Genomic DNA, 22,687 nt, shown 5'->3' on the forward strand with positions numbered 1-22,687 from the left:
GCAGAAACTTTATTTGTTGATCAAGGAATGGAGAAGGGGAGCTCAAGCTCAAAGCACCTTCCTAGGGGGTGTGGAGAAGGGGGACTTTTAAGATCCCTTAGGGCATGAAGGTGGAGACTGCGGGCGGAGATTTCTGGAAAGATGTGGGGCCTTAGAGGGAGAACTGTGGTGTGCTTAGTCTTTCTTTTGCACCAGACCCTGTATGTGCCTGCAAAGTGCATCTCCTCCCCCACCGCCATCCCCTGCAGAGATTTTATCATGTGAGGGGAAGATTCAGGTAGGGGTATCACTGGTGAGCTCAGTTCTCATCTTTTCATTTGACTTATTCATGGTTACTGGCATTCAGCCTGCCCTTGGTTTCTGTAAGCAAGTACAGCGGCCAGCACAGGTTAATTTCAAAGGTTCTGGGGCTCTTTAAAAGAATTGAGGTCATGTTGTGGTGATATTACTGTTATTCACATTTGATAGATAAGGAATTAAAGCACAGATAGTAAAGCAAATTGAGCAAGATCACATGAACAGCCGGGATGAACTCAGGACATGGGCTCCAGCACCTTTCTCTGGCATCTCCCTGGTACACTCCCAGTGCCTGACTGGTCCCTGAAAAGGCATGTTGCATGTTCGGTACCCTCTCTTTACTAGAGCAGGAAAGTGAATACAAGGGCAAAGTGCTTCAACAATAAGGAACTAAATCAAAAGGGGTTTTTACTTAGCTCACAGATTACTGGAAAGTGCAGTTAATAAAAGTCTCATTCTAGGATCATTCTGATTAAATGCAATTAAACAAGTAACTTCTCACTATATTGGCAGCAACCCTAAAAGGAAAACTTGGAGACTGGAAGGGAGAGGATAGGGAAGGAGGGGCAGAGGTGGGTGGCTTAGCACTACCATTCAGGCCTCTCTGAGTGCCTCTTTGGTGCTGGGCAAGCTTCCTTCCACACCTATTAGAGCAGAGTCTTAGCTAAATGCTGCCGGGGCAGATGCTGTTTGTTCCTCTCTAGCTCCCAGGGCTGCTATGGGGGCTTTGCAAATCACAGAGGCTCAATTCAGTTTCAGGAAGGAGTAATTGGAAGAAGGGGCTTGGGAGCAAGGTATCAGTTTAGAACCTTCCAGACTGGTACAATGTGTTCCATTTAATACTGAAGGTAAGACTCCAGGGAATGGAATTTGTTTTTTCTCTGTGTCACCGGGATCCACTGGGGCCGGGAGCCCATCTGTGGCACCATAACTAGCCTGTTGTCTTTGGGGATTTGGTGGAGGATTTGACACAGAGACCACCCAACTGTTCTTTTTATGCAGACCGCCAGCTCTGAGGCCCCTCGTCAGCAGGTAATCAGATGGCAGAAGATGTGATTTTTCATGGATCTTAAATTTGCTTCATACCTCTTTTTTTGCCATATGTCTGACAGGCAAAACCTTGGACAGGCTGAATGTTGCAGAAAATATGAAATGAACCTGAAGCCAGTGAATCCATGGAGGATTGTTTTTCTTCTTTCCGGCATGTGGTAACAAAGGGGTCCCTGCATAACAAACAGCCCGCATTCACCCCTTGTCTCAAAATCTTCTTGGCTCCCGTTTTTGTTTTTTCAACTTGGAAATAGAATATATGAAAGACAGACTGAACAGTGGCAACCAAAATCCAGAAGGCTGGAGACATTTCTGCCATTCACAGAATTTATGAAAATCCCGTCTGGAAGGCTCTTGGAGAGCTCAAAATGCTCGGCGCGGCTGGTGAGTTCCCTGCAGCAGCTGGAAGTGGAGCTATAAATAGAGCGGGGAGGGAAGCGCCCTCCGGAGGGGGAGCGGGCGGGAGATTCCCGGCTCTCCCCTCCGCCGCCGCAGCGCGTTCTGGGCCGGGGGAAGCCGGCTGGCGGGCGCGCGGCCTTAACCCGTGAGACGCCGGGCAGCTCCTGCGGCAGCCGGGGAGGGCGGGATGGAGACCACGCTGGAAATGGGAATCAAGGCACGTTTCTAACCTTGTACTGGAACAATACATCGTCTGCGATTCTCTTTCTTCCTCTTCCCTCTGCACCTCCCTCCGGTTAACACCTGAAATTCGGCCTTAGAAAACACGCACACGCACACGCGCGCGCGCGCGCACACACACACACACACACACACGATGGAATTTGTTCCATATCTTTTTTTTTTTTTAACCTTCGAGAGGCATAAATCCAAACCTAAAATTAAAAACATCCCCAAATTTGGTTTTGGGAATCATGTTGGCTTTTCCTCTTCAGCGGCATTCCTTCCCCAATGCTGCATAAGGACTGTTACTTTCTCGGGGAGGGAAGTATCAAAAGGAAACGGTGTGTGTGTGTGTGCGCGCGCGCGCGTTTATTTTTGGCGCATGCACACCCCTCGGTAGCCTCAAGGTCGGCGACACCCTGAGCATTCGGGCTCCCGCCTACAGGGCTTGTTCCTGCCAGCCAAGGACTCGAGAAGGAAGGAGTCCCCAGTCTCGGCGGGGCGCCTGGGACTCGGTTCAGTGTTTAGCACAGTCAGTACCGAAGCAGGGGCAGCCAGGTGGGAGCTGGGCGCCCCAAAGGTGGACCCCAATCAGCAGCGAGTGGGCAGCGGGGGCCCCACTCGCCCGCTCCTCGGGGCTCCCCGGCCGACTCTCTGCGCCCCAGAGCTGGGGATTCGGGGGCGCTCTCCCGGGCCGCAAGCAGGCACGGAATTTGACGCCCGGAGAAGCAGCTGGTCCTGCTTAGGACTCCTGATTCTCCTCAGATGGAAACAGTTTCTCCCGGTGAACCTGCCGGAATTCCCAGTGGACTCGCACTTCGGCTTTGCCCACTGGCGCATTTAACCAAGGCCGCATTTACTGCTTTGAGGCAAATTTGAGCTTCAAATGGAGCGGGACTCCTGGTTGCAGAACGAGGTAAGGTCGCGACTAAGGTGACATTGACTAGGGCCACAGATTTAATGGGGACCAGCCTCCCCCAGGCAAGATGCTGAAGTGAAGTTTGCCTGGGCTTTGACTCCTTCCCTCTCTCTTGCTTACTTTTCTCCAGCACCCACTCATACCTTAAAAAGAAACATTCTCCTGGGTGGGGGACTCTCTTAGACTATATTCAGCATTATAGCGTTCTGCACTAGAGGCCATGCCACAGAGCGACCTGAAGTTCCCCATCCTTCCATCTTTCCCCTCTTGTCCTCTTTCTTGGCTCTCCTCTTTCTTTATCCAATCTTTTATTTATTTTCCCATCCCCCTTTCTAACTTCTCTTTCTTTTCTATGAAAATATGAACCAAATGAAGAAAGAGAGGGCAGAAGGTTTGTGATTTTTGTATGTGACGTAATACTGAGGTTATAGGGTATATGGATTGATGGTTTATGAGTTATTTATTCATTAGGTTTTGTTGAGCACCTACTCTGTGCTGCTGTTCAACTTCTTCAGGTTGGGGGTGACCAGACTGTTTTCTAGAAAATAAATTGCCCCAAGAACTTAGTCCCACCTCTTCTCCACTTCCTTTTCTAGGGTGTGGGAATAAGCATCTGCAAGACCAAGGGATCCAGAGCTTGCAGGGAAGGAAGCTCATTATGTTCAGGCGGCTTGGTGCCTTTATGCCCTCAAGCCATGGAGTAGCAATAACAAAAATCTTGCATTAATAATAATAATAACACATTTATCGAGCACTTGCTGTGTTTGTGGTATTCTAAGAACTTTACAAGTATTAACTCATTTAAACCTCCTAACTACCCCACGGAGTAAAGACTACTATTATGTCTTTTTTACAGATGGGACAACTCAGAAACAGATGATTAAGTAATTTATTCATAATCAGACAGTAAGTGGGAGAGCCAAGATTGAAGCTCAGCATCTGAATCTAGAACAGAGTTCTTCATACCTTACATATCTCTGTCACTCACATATTCATCCATCCAGTCTATGCCAGGTGCTGTTCTAGGAGATGCAACAGTAGACAAGGCAACCAAGATCCTTGGAGCTTGTATTTCAGTTGAGGGAGACAGACTATGTATCAATAAACAAACTAGATAATTTCAGGCAGTGGTAGATACCATAAAGAAAAGAGAATATGGCCAGGCGCCGTGGCTCACGCCTGTAATCCCAGCACTTTGGGAGGCTGAAGCAGACAGATCAGGAGGTCAGGAGATCGAGACCATCCTGGCCAACATGGTGAAACCGTGTCTCTACTAGAATACAAAAAGTTAGATGGGCGTGGCGGTGCACGCCTGTAATCCCAGCTACTTGGGAGGCTGAGGCAGGGGAATTGTTTGAAACCGGTAGGTAGAGGTTGCAGTGAGCTGAGATGGTGCCACTACACTCCAGCCTGGTGACAGAGCAAGAGTCTGTCTCAAAAAAAAAAAAAAAAAAAAAAAGGAAAGAAAAGAGAACAGAGTAATGTACTAGAGTGGCTGTTTTCACATGGTGAGTGGACAGGGAAGTTCTCTTGGTTGGTAGTGACCTGAAGAATTGAGAAGAAAGCCAAATAGCCAATGAACATATGAAGTGATGGCTGTTACCTTTAGTAATCATGGAAATGCACATTAAGTCCACATTGAGATATTATTTTATATGCATTTGGTTGGCCCCAAATTAAAAGATTGGCAGTATCAAGTGGTTGAAGAATATGTGGGTCCAAAGGATGTCCAAGCATGGCTGGTGGGAGTATGAATTGGTACAAAGACTTTGGAAACCGGTTTGATATTATATCCTAATTTGAACATTTGAACATATGTGAATGAATAGTTCAACTTGCTTGTTAGGTGTATACCTGTGGGAAACTTTTTACATATTCAATGGAAGACATGCATGTGAATATGCTTTACAGCCTGGTTTCCAATAATGAAAGCCTGGAGGGACAACCAAGGCCTAGCACCTTGTGCTAGTGATGAATAATGTAGTATTGTTGTGCAAAAGAATATTATACAGCAGTCAAAGATGAATAAACAAAATGGCATAACAATATGATTGGCTTTTAGCAATATAATATTAAGTGAAAATTAAGTCTAAAATATTACATATAGCATAATAATAAAAACTACTAAAATAAAAAACCAACTAGGTAGAGGGGTGTGTGTGTGTGTGTGTGTGTGTGTGTGTGTGTGTATGCAATAACGTTATATAAATGGGAAAGCAAGAGAATGATAAACATGAAATTTGCGATTTTGTGATTATGGTTACCTGAAATGGAGGAGAAACAGGGGTACCATATGGTTAGAGGCAAGTCAGTGACTGTGTTTCAGGAAGTTGCAATGGAGTTTTGGCTGGTAGGACAAGTTGTGCTTGTTACGTTATTAAAAATAACTAGTCAATAACAAAGTATGACAGGGTGTGCATGGGCTAATGATGAGAGTGTATGGTGGACTATGTAATAAGATTAAGTCAGTTCTATGTACTGTGGTCCTAAGTGGAAACAGGAAAGAAAGGAAGGTAGACACTTTTGTCAGGGAGAGGGTTCTACTTGGAGAGAGAAGTTTGATGTTTTTAAGGAAGAGAAAAGCAGCCTAGAGTGACACAGTGGGTCAGCAGATTAGAGAGGTGGACTGGGACCAGATTCTGCAGGGCTTTGCAGGTCAAGGTAAAGTTTGGTGGAAAAGTTTTAAGCAGTGAAGTGATGTTATTGGGTTTGAGATTTTAAAAGAGCATTTGGAGCTGTGTGGAGACTGGACAATCGGAGGGGCATTCTGGAGGCCCTGCAGTGGTATAGGAAAGAAGCTGATGGCAGGACTGCAACTGTGTTTCTGCAGGTTACTTACTGTGCAGGAGACCAGCTTGTGGGGGTCAAGTCGCTGAAATTCAGCCCATATTCCTCTTGCCAGCAAATGTCCTAGTGCCAGGCTACAAAGGCCTGGAGGAAGGGCATATTTTTCGAATTGCGCAGAGAGCTCTGTAGGCCAGCAATAGCCTGTTGGTAGATCTGGGTGGTACAAACAGATTTGAAGAGAAGTGGGTAGACTCAGAACCTATTTGAGGGCAGAATGGACAAAGCTTGCTGATGGATTAGATATAAGGATTATTAAGGGAAAGAAAGGAAACAAAAGTAACTCCTGGATTTTGATTTAACTGCAGAGATAGTAGTTTGCCTGGGCTTTCACTCCTCCCCTCCCTCTTGCTTACTTTTCTCCAGCACCCACTCATACCTTAAAAAGAAACATTCTTTTGGGTGGGGGACTCCCTTAAGCTATATTCAGCATTTTAGCGTTCTGCTCTAGAGGCCATGCCACAGAGCGACCTGAAGTTCCCCATCCTCCCTTCCATCTTCCATCCTTCCTGTGTACAAAGAAGAGAAAGAGCAGCGAAGATTCACATTCAAAGGAAAAAGTCATATTTTGGACATATTATTTTTAAAATGCTATCAGACAGCCAAGTACAAATGTCAGATAGTGAGTTAGACATGAGTGTGAAGCTTGAGGGAGATTTTAGAGCAAGAGTCTTAAATGTGGAAAGTATAAGCATATATGTAGATAGTATAGTTCAGGTTCTACTTAATTGTCATTGTCAGAGTGTGAATTCCTTTGGGGCAGAGAAATTTTATTTGTCTTGTTCCCCCCAGCAAAGTATAAGGAATAATAGGTCTTCAGTACATATTTGTTGAATAGATGACAGAAGGATGCATAAACAAGGGGAAAGGGAGGAACTAGCCCAGGTTTCTGATGCTGCTAGTGTCTGAAGGCTGAGGCTGTGTTGTTTTCAATTCCTCTTTGGGCTGAAGCAAGTCTAATGGTAGTGCCAGCCCTTTAGGAGACCCCAGAGCTATTCCGAGCAGCCAGAAATGGCAGGGACTATAGAGTGAAGACACAGGATGGCCTGGAGAGCCCCTGAAAGTCAAGGAAGAGGAAAGAGTGTTGAGCCAGAAACAGGGTCACAACTAAGAATGGCGGATCTCATGGGTGATGGGAGACAGTGAAATCAGCAAGAGAAGATAGGACTGAAGTGGGTGAATGACAGGATCAAGGCAGTTGATACAACTGGAGCCATGAGGTTCAGTTTAAAGACCAGTGTATTATAGACATTTTTGACAGTCACCAGATAACTAGCTCGGCACCAGCCAAAACACTCCCTACCAACCCTAGCCCCACAGAACATCAGGCTTTGTGTTGTCCCTTGTGAAATCTCTTAGGAAATTGTTGCTAAGGCATTCCCATACCAGATATCACATCCCATCACCCTGCTATGAATATGCAGCACTTAGCCTGCGTGTGGGTTTCCAATACCTCCGCAATGACCTCTTGGTACTGGGATTGGGCAGCTGGCCCTGTCCTGCTACATTTGGGCTTGGCATGGTTCTCCCATGCCACCACATCCCATTCCCTTGGGGACATTTATTTTGTCAGCCGCCACCCTCTCATTGCAGTTCACATCTTTACTTCTCTGTGTTCTTTCCTCAGATGGATACCTTTTGTCCCTTACTTAGTTGTGTACCTTATTGCCCGGCACAGTTCCTGACATACAGTGTGTGAGTAGCAATTGTGAAAGGGTGGAAGGAAGGAAGGGAGTGAGGGAAAATCAAGCTTCTCTTTGCTTGGCTTTGAGGTGATCAACATGAGACCATCCTATTCTACCTTCACACTAATGATAAAGTCACAAGGACCTCCCTTTCTGCAGCTGAGTATGGCATTGCTTAACAGTGTAGGCTCTGGGATAAAATAGACCTGCAGTTCCATTCTGGCTGTACCATATGTGACTTGGTTAGGTCACAATCTCTTAGAGACTCAATTTCTTTATCTGTAAAATGTGGATAATAACAAAACCTCCTGTATAGAGTAGTTGTGAGTTTTAAATAAGATAAGGATATGAAGTTTCTAGTGTGCCTGGCGTATAAGAAGGGCACAGTGGAAATTCAGCTACTATTATTTTCCAAGGCATTTAATTGCCAATGCTTTCTTTGTTAACCAACTTCAAGTGATGCTTCTAATTCTTAGACTTCAGCCTCCTTATCCAGTGAGGCCAGTGCTCTGGCAATGGAGTAGTAGCCATTTTGGGCAGATGGGGATCTATTCCTGGGCACATGGGCATTTGCTGTTCCATTTCTCACATTCTGCTTCATAGTATTCCACTGCACATAATTCACGGGCAGCTGAGAGTCTGAATAATAGTGAGGATTCAGAATTTATTCATTCAGCATTCCATAAACAGTGATTGAATGTCTTACTATGCAAATGGAGATGCAATGATGACTAAGACAGTCCCTGCTTTCAAGGAAATCACAGTCTAGTTATTGGCCAGAGGGATAGACAAATGAACAGACAATTGCAATATACATATTCATGGAATCACTCCCGGTACCTCAACTCCAAGACACTACCCCTCCACTCCCACTACAGCTGAGAAGAATGGTGTGAACATAATAATGGTGATGGTCCCTTGTATTTGCACATATATTTACAGTTTGCAAATAATGTTTACTTTGAATTATTTCATTTTATTTTCACAACTTTATGAGATAGGTAGAGATTCTACTTCCATTTTATAAATGAAATCTAAGACTCCACTGAGCAGATGCCTTTAAGGCAAAAGTGTCCCATGCAGGACACTACCATGATCTGTCCTTCCAGCCCCTTTGTACACTGTTTCCACTCAGGGGTCTGTCTAGTTTGCCACTCTTGTGGTCATGGGGTTTGATTCTGATTGTGAGTTCACTGCTTGGGTTTGATGGCCAAGTTTAGCTTTCCTGTTGAGACCTTTGTTCTCTGTAGACTTACACGGACAACTCATCTTATTCAAGTGGATTTGTGCAACCATTCTGATCGCTGGGACTCAGTGTTAGCATTGGCCGTTAGGCAAAGCCCAGGTGAGGATCATGATGGTTTTCCCCAGGAAGAGAGATTGGTGATAGACATTAGGTTCATTGTCTATGCTTGTGCAACTGGAAAGTGGAGGATCTGGTAGAAGAACCTTCAGATAGCAGTTTTACGAAGCTTATCCAATCAACTGGATGTTTTTCTTGACTCGAGTAAAAATAGAGGAATCACTTTATCCTCCTTAAAAATTGAATGACTTATTTATATTTCCCCAAAGATGACCAACTGTAGTCATTTATGAAATATTTAGACATCTTCTGATACAGAATACATCGGCTTAAAATTTGCTTATGGTTATTTAAGCAAGAAATATGGGTTCTTTTCTTTTGTAAAATGTAGTCAAGGAAAGTAAACTTCACAGACTTGTTATGTAATTGTAATGTGGGAAAATGAGTTTGTTGCCCAGAACAACGTGTGTTTTTCTAATCTACTTATGTGTTTTATCTTTGTGTAAGATATTATTATAGTATTTCTGCTGCCCACAGAATATCTGGGCAGGGCAACTCAAAGACCTCCTGCCAGACCTGCAGTGCAGCAAGAGGATGATTTTGGCTATGGCAGTTCAGAAGTATGGAAAGCACCCTCCCTCCACAGATCTGTTACCACAATAACTTTGATTACATTATCTTATGTAGGGGAAAAATAAGTTAACTGATCATTTACTTTGATTTTAAATATGAGATTTGTGAAACACATGAGAAATAAGAGCCATAATTTATCAAAAGTGACTTTTGAAAAGGGCCTTTTAATTTTCATTTGCTTCAGTGTACTAGGGATCAAGTTACAAGTTAATTGAGTGAAGAAATCCTAGTAAGAAATTTGTCCTATATGCAGCGAGAACAGTCGGAATTAGCAAAAAGTCTCCATTACGGTGTGTGTTTGTGTTTTAAGAAATACCTTTGTTTTATTTCCAATTCATGTGTTATTATACCAAAAATATTTTGCATTAGTCTCTTCTTTCATGTATGAATTAGACCTCACATGTAGTTATTAACATCCATTGAACATAAACAGGTAAGTCCTTTAAAAGACCCTCTTTTTCTTTTAAGGCGGTTAAAATTTTAGGTTACTAATTTGCTTGGCAGAACTCTTCATTGCACTTAGGTAAACTTCATTCCAAGCTAATTCAAAAGAGCCTGATTTCCAAATGGCCGAAACCTGAATAATTTTTACTATAAATTCCCATTAAAAATTTCAAGCATCCAGTCAAAGATAAAACTTGATTATCTGGTTAACTTGAAGGAAGAGTTTTTTCTTTCTAGGTTAAAGAAAAATTTGCTGACTTGTACTGACAGTTTCAGTGTGTCCTGAAAGAGACAGGCCTTAGCAACTGCAGACAGCTGTGCTCAGCTCCGCCCTCATTTCACACTCTAGCCCCTACTGTGGATGTAAAAAAGTTTCATGCAGCCCCTCAGACAACTGACTGAGAAAAACCAAGGCCCAGATGATGTTTATCATGTATGTGTCCGTATCTGAGCCTGCTCTTTGTTAGGGCATCTCTGGCCAGTCAGCATTCATTGACTCATTCTGCTATGCTTTTTATACTCCTGTTGCAAAACAGAAATATGATTTTGCCATATGTGGGATAGTAGAGACAGAGGAAGATGAAAGCATGGCAGCCCAGACCAGTGCTTCTTATATTCATGGTTTTCAAAACACAGATTTCTGGGTCCCACTCTCAGAGATTCTGACTCAGTGTCTAGAGAATTGCACCCCCTCTAAATTTCCATTTCTAACAAAAGCTCTCAGGTGTTGCTGATGCTGCAAGTCTGTGGAATATACTTCAAGCAGGCCAGATAGCTAATTCTGAGAAAACTCAGGTGATGATAATGGAACTGCATTTCAGGAACAAAATTCATCAGAACATGATAGTCCAACAGAGGGAGATAAGGCAATGCTAGACTGAAAAGCTGCAGCATTTGACCCAGACCATCCTAATTTTAGCACTGAGAGTCCTGTGTCCTAGGAAACCACTCAGTCCCAGACAACCTGGAAAGTTGGTCACCCTACAAGGAATACTAAGCTAGTTTATAATGGTAGCTTTAATGTGCTTTAAAGTGATTTAAAAGTGATTGTTGTATGGCCTAACTTTTAAATTCCTGGTGTGTTTTAAGACAAGCCACTGAGCACACTGTGAAATGACAGGTAACCACATGTAACTGAGACACTGCCAGCTAGAGCCTTCGGCTTTTCTAAATGTCTTTTCTCATAAGTTGTGGTAGATTAGGAGTTTCCAGACTTCGCTGCAGATTGGAATCACCTGGAGAGCTTAACAAACTGATGTGTTCTATTCCTAAAGATTGTAAATTAATTGGTTTGGGGAGTGGCCTGGGTTCTTGTAGTTTTAAAAGATCCACAGATGATTCTAAACTTGTAGACACATTTAGGAACATTCATGGTACATAGTCTTCAAAGATGGTGGCTCCTGATGCTTCCCACTTTGTACAGACACACCATTCATCTCATCAAGGGATAGGGTTTATTTCCCATCCCTTTGGTTCCTGCTGCCTTTGTGACTTGCTTTGAACAATAAACCTCAGTGAAAGTGACATTCTGGGGCTTCTGAGCTGAGGCCTTAAGAAGACTGGTGGTTTATGCACCCTCCTGGGAAGCTAGTCTCCATGCTAGAGGACAAACCATTGTAAGTCTACATTGTTGTGAGGATGCTCCAGCTAGCATGGTGGAGAGAGCCACCATGTGAAAGAGCATTGAGACATCAGATATGTGAGGGAAGCTCTGTTAGACCTTCTTTCCCAGTCCAGTCAATAGCTAACTTTGACCAAGTCAGTAACCCCAGCTAGTGCCATCAAGAGCTGAACTGTGCAGACTAGGTCTCCTTTCTCCATTATTGTCTTAGGTCATTTAGCTTTGGGTGGCGTGTTATAGAACAATATATCACTGAAGCACAAGTGGATTCCCTGCACGTCTTGATAGTAACATAAAGGGGGCATTTTGAAAGGTCCTGTAAAAACAAGGAATGTTTTGTAATCTTCAGCTCAAAGTGGAAAGCAAAATTAACCCTATGTTGCTGTATATTAGAAGGGAAACATTATTTCATTAACAAAATTATTAGTGATAGTGAGCAACGATATAGTAGCTTCAACAGTGTTTTCCCTTGTATCGTCCAGAGATCAGAGCCCAAGGTACAAGGCTTAGGGTGCTATCAGTTTTCGGGGAGCTGTTCAACCCCAGAGCATCAGGATGAACAAGACAAGAGAAAATGTGATGTGATACCATGTATTCCCACGCTAGGTAGTGTTAAACAACAAGCTGGGATGGATGCACATGTGAGTGGTGTCACTTGTGTCACCTCTGTGTCACACTTGTAGAGCGACATAGTGTATGCACTTGATGTTTGGGACTTTTCCAGAAGGATTGCAAAGAGGAACTATCCCTTGGAGTAGTTCATGGGAGAGAAAACAGAAGAGGAACCTAGCTTTCTAGATCCGTCCTATTTCATTTTCTATAGATGAAGTTTTACCCCATGGGAAGCTAACTCCACATCTGGCTTCTCAGTGGCTACTTGGAAACCCAGGCACCATGCCACACAATATGATGTTTTGCCCAAATCCAAAAGTGGAAGGGCACCTATGTGTACATGAGATGCTTACCAAGAGACATAGAAAGGAAGAAGTTGAGGAAATCTGAGGTGAATGATTTTTTGTGTGCTTTAAATTTATTTATTGGTTTTTGCTGAAACACCACAGGTGTGTCTTACTTTGATACTGCTTTTGTAGACTACATTCTAAGGCTGAGAGAATCTCTTAGCCATATGTTTAGTAGCAACATAAATGGAATATTAGTCTTGACTGGTCTTTTCCCTTCTAATAATCATACCAAACTAAACACTGGACATTTGCAAAAGTGGTAAGTAGTAGCTCTGCTTTCATCTGCAGCTCCAAGGATTTGGTTTTTATTTTACTGTTTTGCAGAGTCATGTCTCTCCTAGGCAGGTCTGTTTTTTTTTTGCAATGGGGAAAACAATTTTGGGTATATAAACATTATGCTATGTTTAGTTATTTCATGAGGTTGGGTAGTTCCTAAATGTCAGTGGCTTTATATGACTATCATTACATTTTGCGATCTAGTCTGAACCTTACTGTAGGAGTCATAAGAGAAGCAAAAATCTATTTAACATATTGGAAGGTTCGTTGTTCAGAGCTTTCTGGAAAAACAGTTGTTTGGATTGGTTTCTCAGCAATCAACTTGGGTTAGCTCATGTAGCACAAAGGCCATGAGGTAGGGCCAGCTGTATTCAGGATTCAAGCAATGATGTCATAAAGAACTTTCTCTCTTTTTCTGTCTCTAATTTTATCCCCATCTCTTGGTCCTTCTTTTGCTTATGATGGCTTTGTTCTTAGGCACGTTTTTCTCTTGTGGCTCCATGATACACCAACAGATCTAAGCTTTACCTCTTGGCATAGTTTTACTTTAGGCAAAACCATAGGATTGAGTTTAAATGGACAGGCCTAGAGTAAGTGGCCATTTTCAGATTTGGGAGGAATCTGAGAGCAGTTCCCCAGGGGAAATTAAAAATGCTGTATCAGAAAAATGTGAATGAATACCAGGATGGCAGTAACAACAGATACACACTACTGTGGGAAAGGTGCTCACCAGTTTCCAGCTGAATGTTTCAAGTTTTGAGAACTCACATGACTATCTGTAAGTGGACCCAAGTTTCAGGGAATAGACTTACATAACTGAAGCTCGGGTAGACTGATATATAAACTGAGTATCCATTTATTATTTTACAGTAAGAATGTTCGAACAACCTCAGCTGCCAATGTTGACAGAACAATTCATTTTCCCCACTTAGGTAAACCACAAGGGAAGCCAGTCATAAGAAATGTGTTAAATGAAGATGGATCAGAAAACAGAGTACACAGTATCATGGTCCACAGTAAGGTCTGCCACAGGGACCAGGTAATTGGGATTTTTGGGGCCAGAGCAATATTGTTCCTAGATGGCCTGTGGAGAATCTCTGAAATTTTAATGCCTTGGGCTTCCCTTTCCGCCGGAATTTATCAAAGTGTGGCTCCAACCAGCTGCATTGAAATCACCTGGCAACCTGATAAAATGATTTCTAGTCTCACCCCAGACTTGCTAAATTGAAATTGATGAAATGAAGCTACATTTTCAACAAGCTCTCCTGGTTTTGTCTCTGTAGTATGAGATTATTCCTCTAAGTGAATCAAATCCCTTTGTCCATGCATCTTTATTCTAATAGGATATAAGAAATATTTTGTCTATAAATACATGCCATACCTAAATTGGGTATTTTGATTTGTTTTAAGATTCTAATCAGAATTATAAAATTATAAATTTCTGATTAGAAATGAATATAAATATAGAAAATTTGGAAAAAATGGAAATATGCGAGGGATTAGGCAAAAGTGTCTATAAATTTGTGATGTTTTTAAAATATTTCTTTTTGTGTGTGTGTTCATACCTCACTCCTCCCACAGGGTTCTATGTATACTGTAAATAGAATTTGATTTCTGTTTTCTTTGCTCCAATTTAATTTCACAGCGACTCTCTATATTGTTACTCTTCATTTGCATAATATTAATGACTATTCTAAAATTTCCCATTCATACATGTATAGAATTTTACCCCCTCAGATCATTAATCAGACATATTACATGAATTTTTTTACATGTATGGAAGAATGAGAGGTTGTGGAAGAATGAGATATTTACTTTAAAATAAAATGGAAGGAATCACATATTTATTTGACTAACAAAACCTAATTTTTCTAGGAGGGAGGCTTTTAGATATGATCCCAATAAGGGAATATTATAACAAAGTTACAGAAGTTATGGTTGATGGTTAATTACCACAAGACTGTTAAGTGCATTTAACCTCCTGTTATTGGAGTCGTTTACAAGCTTAAGTGAAAAAATTAATTTCTACACCAAATATTCTAACAAATACTTTTCTATAACAGATGTACTTAGCCTCAAGTTTAGAGGTCAGTAGTCCTTGGAAGACAATTATTAAATACATTTCTGAATATTACATAGAATCATTTGCCCTTTTTAGAAAACAGACTTGGGCAGAAATTCAACTTTGAGCTTCTATGGTATAGAAGAAATTTGGAGTTAATTGAAAATTTATGGCCACATAAAAATTTTATGGCCACACATGGTCTGCAGGTGTACCAGCCCCTATTTATTCACTATTCAGATCAGCATAGCCCTGTCTACACCACAGGTCTCACATTTACAGCCAGAGCTGCCCAAGTGACAGTTTATACTGTTTCCATGGGTGAAAAGCTTAGGCTGCTGTCATGTTCTAGGGCATACATTTCAGGGTCCTCACACATAGCACCCACTGATAAGGAGAATTATGCACCTGCACCCACCTCTGCTGCAGAGGCTCTCCCTCTCCCAATGCTGCCCAGAGGGTCCAGGGCATATAATTTACAATATAGGGAACATAATGCATCATGGAGCGGAGACTAACCCATGAAAGATAGGAGAGGAAGAGACAGTGGCTAAATTGTTTGCTTTGCTTTCTTTTTTTTTTTTTTTTGAGATGGAATTTTGCTCTGTTGCCCAGGCTGGAGTGCAGTGGTGCAATTTCAGCTCACTGCAACCTCCGCTATCCAGGTTCAAGCAATTCTCCTGCCTTAGCCTCCTCAGAAGCTGGGATTATAAGCGCCCACCACCATGCCTGGCTAATTTTTTTTTTTTTTTTTTTTTTTGTCCGAGACCTGTTCTTGTTCCGCAGGCTGGAGTGCAATCTCAGCTCAGTGCAGCCTCTGCCTCCTGTGTTCAAGTGATTCTCCTGCCTCAGCCTCCCAAGTAGCTGGGATTACAGGCACCCACCAACATGCCCAGCTAATTTTTTGTATTTTTAGTAGAGACAGGGTTTCACCATGTTGGCCAGGCTGATCTCAAAATCCTGACCTCAAGTGATCTGCCTGCCTCGGCTGCCTCCCAAAGTGTTGGGATTACAGGCGTGAGCCACCATGCCCGGCCAATTGCTTGCTTTTCTTCTCCCAATTATAGATGATGCCAAGATGTAGGAGTTTGTACAGCCTAGCTGGAGATAGCCTAAGAAGACTGAGCAGCCAGCCCTGGCTTTGGGGAAGCAATTTGCTGGCTCAGTTAGCTACTCCTTATGTTTGCTCTCTTCCCCTGCCTGACTCAGTCTTTCTTTCCTGGGATTATGTTTACTCCACCCTCCATCAGAAAAAAAAAATAGCATGCATCCTTTTGCCTCTCATCTTTTTATGGTAGTAGAGAACTAATGATTTTTTCCTCTCAGTGGCACTTGTGCCAGCATATCTCTAGTTTTTTTAGTTAAATACTGTTGAATCCTTTAAGCCTCCAACTATATATTTCTAAGCCTTTTAAGTCATTTGGGGCTCAGCATTTTTTTTCTTGCTAATAAGATTATAAGGTAGCCTTATTTTCCTTTTCTCTAAATTCTTGTGGTCTTCCACTGGCCACATCTATCACCAGCAATATCTTTTTTCATGTATAGGATGAAAATCTCAAAGTTAGTGAAGCTTGTTCTGAAAGGCCAGTTGATTGCCTTTGATTTTCCAGTCCTGCATCTAGAGGTCTTAAAATGCCTTTTGGCTGTGGACTACTCTCAGCATCAAGCATTGCCATTGCCATCTAATTCTCCTCTACCCACCACAGTGATTCCAATTCCAACACAATTGTCATCTCCTTATTAGTTTATCTCTGTTAAAGGTTAGAGATGGAGCAAAGGGAGTGCAGTGATAATGCATGTCTCAGCTGTTTGTGGGCATGCAGGGATACAGGTAAGAGGACATTTTATTACAACGGCACTGACTAGCTGTAGAATTATTGAAGGTGTAACATATGAATGTGTCTCACTTTTCTTGTGTGCATTCATTTCTGGGCAAATTCTGGGAAGACAGCTCAAACATCTTATGTTGCACTCAGATACCCTTTGTTTTCACTATGTTACTGCCGAAATGTGTGGAGAAGCAATCCAAGTGGGCTCTTTTACCTTAACAAGTGTATGACCATTCCTCTTTTCCTATCCTTGTCTTGCTCTGATAGTTGAGAGCAACTGTCTCACCCCTGGACTAAAGTAATTGTCTCTTAACTGGTTTCTCTGCCAGTCTTGCCAGTTCCTCCTCTATGGGACATATGTCCCTGGCTTTAGTCCTAACTCCCCAGGATGGGGAAAGAGCCCTACTGCTCCCCAGCATTCTGTCACTGCTCAACTAGCATGTTTTTGATGTTTTACCTACACTTCATTACTTGATATTTTTCCAATGAGCCATGCCTTTACCTGTGCTATTCTTTATCTTTGTTTTCCTCTGTTCCATTAATGCCCATTATTCTTTCTAGAGCTAGTCCACACACCTCTGAGAAAGCTTCCCAGGCTGCCTCTTTCAGAGGCCAGTTAGCTGTCAGGCAATGCCCCCACCAGTTAACTTGGTGAACCTCTCGCAGAGCAGGGGCTGGTTCTTGTTTTGCAGGTCCAGACTGTGTATCTTGCCAGGGCCCTTGGCGATTATCAGTATTCTCAGGACTAACATGAACTAATCAAACACATGGAGACAAAGGTTTAAGCCCTAATATTTTATCAATTTTGTTTGTGAATTATAACTGCAAGGGAGTGTAGTACTACACATATGTGACACTGATTGAGGCAGGTCTGGGTTCATGCTTACTAGCATGTGAAGGTGGGCAGGTTAACAGAACTCTCTAAACTTCAGTATATTTATATGTAGAATTATGGAAATTATACTTTTTCTTACTGAGGAGTTTGGGGAATTAATGCCATTTTTAAGATTCCAGTCATTCACGTACTTCTTCATAATTTTCAACATGTTCATATATTACCTGAATAGGATTTTTTAAATTGACTACTTTTTAATATTAACTTCATGCAAAGTAATGATTTTTGTGAAATCATAGGGTTTGATTTGCTAGCCATATACATAGGTATGCATGTGAAATATATATTATCTAAATAAAGATAATTAGTTGCTAACAGTAGAATCTATACTAGCTAATTCAAGAAGGAAGAATTTTTATTAAAGGATGTTGCATAATGGCTGTAATTTCTGAAAGGTCCAGAGAATCAGGCTTGGGTGCATTAATGCAGGATCTGTGGCAGCTCAGAAGCACACAGCCAGGAAAATACCCAAAACCACAGAGCTTAAGTAGCAGCACCATGGTGCCCCACCACAGCTGCCTCAGAAGGGCCTTCCCTCCCCACCTCTGTGAGAAAATCTGAACTCCCACTCTTGGCTGTCAGATTATATTGTTCATTTGCACTTTGAAATTTTGTGAAGACATGTCTGCTTGTAAAAACTTAGGTCACATGCTTGTACCATAGATGCAGGAGACTCCAGGGAGTCTTATTTGCATTTCCAACCTCTATAGTAAAGGAGGGCAACTACAAGGGGACTGAAATAGCAGTTGAGTCGATATACAATATCATCTGCCACATACATTATAATCAAAAGTTTATTGGTACCTCACCTAAAATCTTCATATGTACAGAATAGATGTATCACATTGTAGGAAAAACATGAATGAATGTATGCGTGCTACTGGATATAGAAAGCTCTCTCAATAGTAGGTGATATTTACATTATTGCAATTCTCTTTTTTCATTAGAGTATCTTTTATAAGCAGTACATGAAGGATACCACTGAGTTGTTCTTCCTGTATTCACACTCATAAGGGACCATGTGCTATGGTTTGAATGTGCCCCCCAATTCATGTATTGGAAACTTAATTGGCGATATGACAGTGTTGGGAGGTGGGGCCTCATAAGAGATAATTAGGTCATGCGGGTGCTGCCTTAATGCTTGGACTAATGTTATTATTGTGGGAGTGGGTTAGTTATTGTGAGCATGGGTTGGTTATGACAGTGAGCTCAAGGCCATGCACAGTGTCTCACACCTGTAATCTCAGCACTTTTGAAGGCCAAGGCAGGCAAATCGCCTGAGGTCAGGAGTTTGACACCAGCCTGACCAACATGCAAAAACCCTGTCTCTACTAAAAATACAAAATTAGCTGGGCATGGTGGCACATGCCTGTAATCCCAGCTACTCGGGAGGCTGAGGCAGAATTGCTTGAACCAAGGAGACAGAGGTTGCAGTGAGCCAAGATTGCGTCATTGCACTCCAGCCTGGGCAACCAGAGCAAAACTCTGTCTCAGAAAAAAAAAAAAAAAAGGTGAGCTCAGTCCCTTCGTGCTTGTTCACCTTGACCCTCTTTTGCCCTTCCACCTTGCAGTGCAAAGGCCCTTGCCAGAGCCTGGGAAGTTCAAGAGCATAGTAATCCACAGTCACTATACATTATCTATGCATAAAATGGCAGGCAGGAGATAAAAATAGATGTTATTAGCATATAATAAATTTAACATGTTTATAGTGCTTTTAAGCAAAGTAAAAGTATTGCTTTTAATGCTCCTGGACTTCCTAACTTCCAGAACTATGATCTGGAAGTTATAAATAAATTTCTGTCCAAGTAAATTTCTGTCCATTATAAATTACCTAGTCTGTAGTATTCTGTTATAGCAACACCAAACAGACTAAGACACCACATGAGGTAGACTGGCATAGTGATGAAGCACATGGACTTTGGAACTAAACCGCCTGGGTTCCAATCCTGGATCTACAACGAACTGGCCTTTTGGATTTGGAAATTTCTATGCATTTCTCTGTGCCTCAGTTTATTCATTTGTAACATTGAGGTAATAGTATCTACTTTGTAAGGTAGCTATGAATATTAACAAGTGAATATTTTAAAGTTTTCAAAAGTAATACTTTTACTTTGCTTAAAAGTAAGTACTATAAACATGTTAAGTTCATTATATGCTTATAACATCTATTTTTTATCTCCTCACCATTTTATGCGTAGATAATGTATAGTGACTATGGATTAATTACTCTCAGTGATTTTTCTCCAGTCACTCCTGAACAGGAGAAAACTTTTGTTGTAGTTTATGTGGATTGGCTCTGATATGTCATATTGTGTGAATTCAAAGACTGTTGTAATAACTTCTCTTCTCCCTTATTTGGTGTTATCATCTTCGTGTTCTTCTATTTTGTGTCCTGGGTGACAATGTTCTCACTGGAATATTCCCAACAGTTGTGTTCTAGAGATTTAGACTGAGGAGCCTATAAATTTCGTCTGATACAGACCCACAGATAAGCCTGTGGGATGTCTTTAAGTAGCTTGATTGCATTGTCCATCATTCGTTTTTAAAATTTCTTTACCTTTGAGTAACTTCTTACATGGCTGTCCTATTGAGGTATTCACTCTTTTTCTTTAAATCTGTATTCTAGACACTATCCTGATGTTCAATTAGCATAGACTTTATTGATGGCTCCTTGTTCGTATTTTTGCTATTATAGCTTATTGTTGTAATAATCTTTTTTAGAACCTGGTTCAGTGTGAATTCAAAAGAGCCATATCATTTACAGTCCTTCAGGCCTGAGTGATGCCCAACTCTAAGGTTTCTGCCTATGCTTACCCCCTCCTCTCTTCATCCCCACAGTCTCTTCTCTAGAAAATAAATACACGTGTCAGCTGAACATCACATTCAAGACCATTCACAACTTACATTTGTCCTTGAGACCTTTGAGAGCTGATCCTAAGCTCAGTTCATTGTTGTGTTCCCATTGCCTGATACAGTGCCTGATCCACAGCAGATGTTCCATAATTATGAAGTAAATTGAATGCTACATATAAATAAAGTGATTTCAAGATAGAAGAGAACAATGTTGAGTATCTACTTCAAGCAATGGAAAATAAACTACATTTAAAACTTGATTTAACAAACTATAAAAATAGACAAAATATGGTTCCCTCATTTTTGTACACAGTGACATGGGGTTTCATTTAATATGTCTGGATGCTAGGTACTGTTTTTCCCTTCAAGTTTCTCAAGATGGGGCAACCCTAATATCTAAAAATTTTAGAAATTTTCCTGGCATGTTGACTTACTGCCCTGGTTTTATTCTCTCTTCTCATTATGAAAACACAATTTTTGTTTCCTATGAGGATCTAAGAAAGGCATTTTAAATTGATTATTCAGACTAGGTAAAATTATCTTGCTCTGGGCATCTTTGTTGATGGGATCTATCTTGAGAGTAGGTATGCTCTATCAAAGTATCTCTCATTATCCGTCACCATCGAATTTTAAAGACTGAGGGGTGTGTGTGTGTGTGTGTGTGTGTGTGTGTGTGTATGCATGCATGCCAGAGGGAAAGAGGGAAGATCTTCAACATAGCCTGTTAAAATGAATTCTTCCACAAGGAGACAAATACCATGAGTTGTTACTAAACAAAAACAAAATCCTCCTCACTTATGCAGTTAAAGTAGAGGAAAACACCAAGAAGAATGCTTGAAAGAACAGATTAATCAGTGCCAATAGTGGATCTTGCTCATTTCAGGTTTGTTGAGGACTAGATTTTGTGGATTTTTGAAGAAAAGCACTAGGGCAATGAGACTGACCTGTGTCCACTCTGCTCCAACCCTGTGTGGTGGAGCAAGCTTCCTTTGAAGTGTTCTCTAAGTGAAAGGCTGGTTTTGGGTAAGAGGAAATTGACTTAGAATTTTTTCCAACTGCCCAGAGAGATTAATATCTTTAGAAAGAGCTTAAGACACCTTCAGAATTAAAAATAACTTGATGACAATTTAATAATAGAAAGAAAAAAGTCAGTCACTTTTAAACCTTCTTCAGAGGAGTCAGGCTCGGTGAAAATTAAAAGTGGTCCAAGGGAAGTTGTTTAAAAGTGCAAAACTTACTTTAGTTTTGAAAGTGAATTGAAGTTCTGGAACTGCATTTCTTTAAAAGGTATAGGTATACATCCTGCTGAGCCACCAGATACAAGAAGGTAGGTTCATTCCCTCCTTCCCTTCTTCCTTCCTGTCCCTGTAATATCCATACTCCTTAGCACTATGCCCAGGAGCCAGTTAATTTGTAAGAAATATATGTTACATGAATGATTGGTGAATGAATCTGGTATAAATCTCAGTTTAATTGCCAAACAGACTGGAGACTGGAAGAAATGGTATACATTTCAGAGATATAAACATTTTAGCTGGCTGTGATTACACATGAATTTCTTTAAGGTGTCACTGAGTGACTTGGCTGAAGGCAGGAGGAACAGCACAGAAGATTGGGTTTTAGAAAAGATGCAGAAGCTGATCATCTCTGGAATTCCCTAAATTAGCATTTCTATGTATAACTTTGGAAGGAATTCTAAGCATTAAATGAGGCTGATAATTTGCTTAAAAATTTCCAATTTCTCTTTGATCTGAAGACTCATAAATTTCATTTTTCATTGAAATTTTACTGTAAAATATGCTGCTGTGTAAAGTTCAGGACTAAATTCACCTTATTTACTTGGCAGTTGAAACTGGAAATAAAAATGTCATATTGGCAAGCACAAATATGTATTTCTGTATATGGTAGATTGTAAAGTTGGCTGCAAATCCTTCTCACCCTTCCATTCATATGCTCACAATGGGCCATCATAGATCCTGTTATCATGAGGTAGAGCCCATGTCCTTATTCCTTGAACTGGTTTGGCCAGGTGACTTGCTTTTTAGCTAAGGGGACATTAGCAGATATGTCTCAAACAGAGTCTTGAAAAGTGCTTGCGCATTGGGACTTGTCTTTTGCTACTCTGCAGACCCATGCTACTCCTTCTATGTGAAGAAGTCTGGACCAGCCTATTGGATGACGAAAGAATACCTGGCCCACCTGACAGCCAGCCAGAAGCATAGCCACTTAGCTCATCACAGTTGTGTGATTGAGCCCTTGTAAGACCAGCAAAGAAACACCTAGTTGTACCTAGGCTAAATTGTGAGCGAAATAGTTGTTTTAAGTGTGTATTTACTAGATGTAGAATAGTTTGTTATGCAGCAATACTAATAGTTTGTGAAGCAGCAATAACT

At 41.4% G+C, this 22,687-nt stretch overlaps 1 long non-coding RNA gene across 1 annotated transcript in view; it reads left to right on the forward strand.

Annotated features, from left to right (window-relative positions):
• Window positions 1-2,650: 2,650 nt before the first annotated feature.
• LOC105729386 (uncharacterized) overlaps window positions 2,651-22,687 on the forward strand; it is a 306,201-nt gene continuing 286,164 nt past the window's right edge. Inside the window, exons 1-2 of the long non-coding RNA XR_001110236.1 lie at window positions 2,651-2,884; window positions 13,588-13,694. This is a non-coding gene — a long non-coding RNA (uncharacterized LOC105729386). The remainder of the gene's footprint in view (window positions 2,885-13,587; window positions 13,695-22,687) is intronic.

Source organism: Aotus nancymaae, unplaced genomic scaffold, assembly GCF_030222135.1.
Source record: "Aotus nancymaae isolate 86718 unplaced genomic scaffold, 86718_ANA_hifiasm-v0.15.2.pri h1tg000014l, whole genome shotgun sequence".
NCBI lineage: Eukaryota > Metazoa > Chordata > Mammalia > Primates > Aotidae > Aotus > Aotus nancymaae.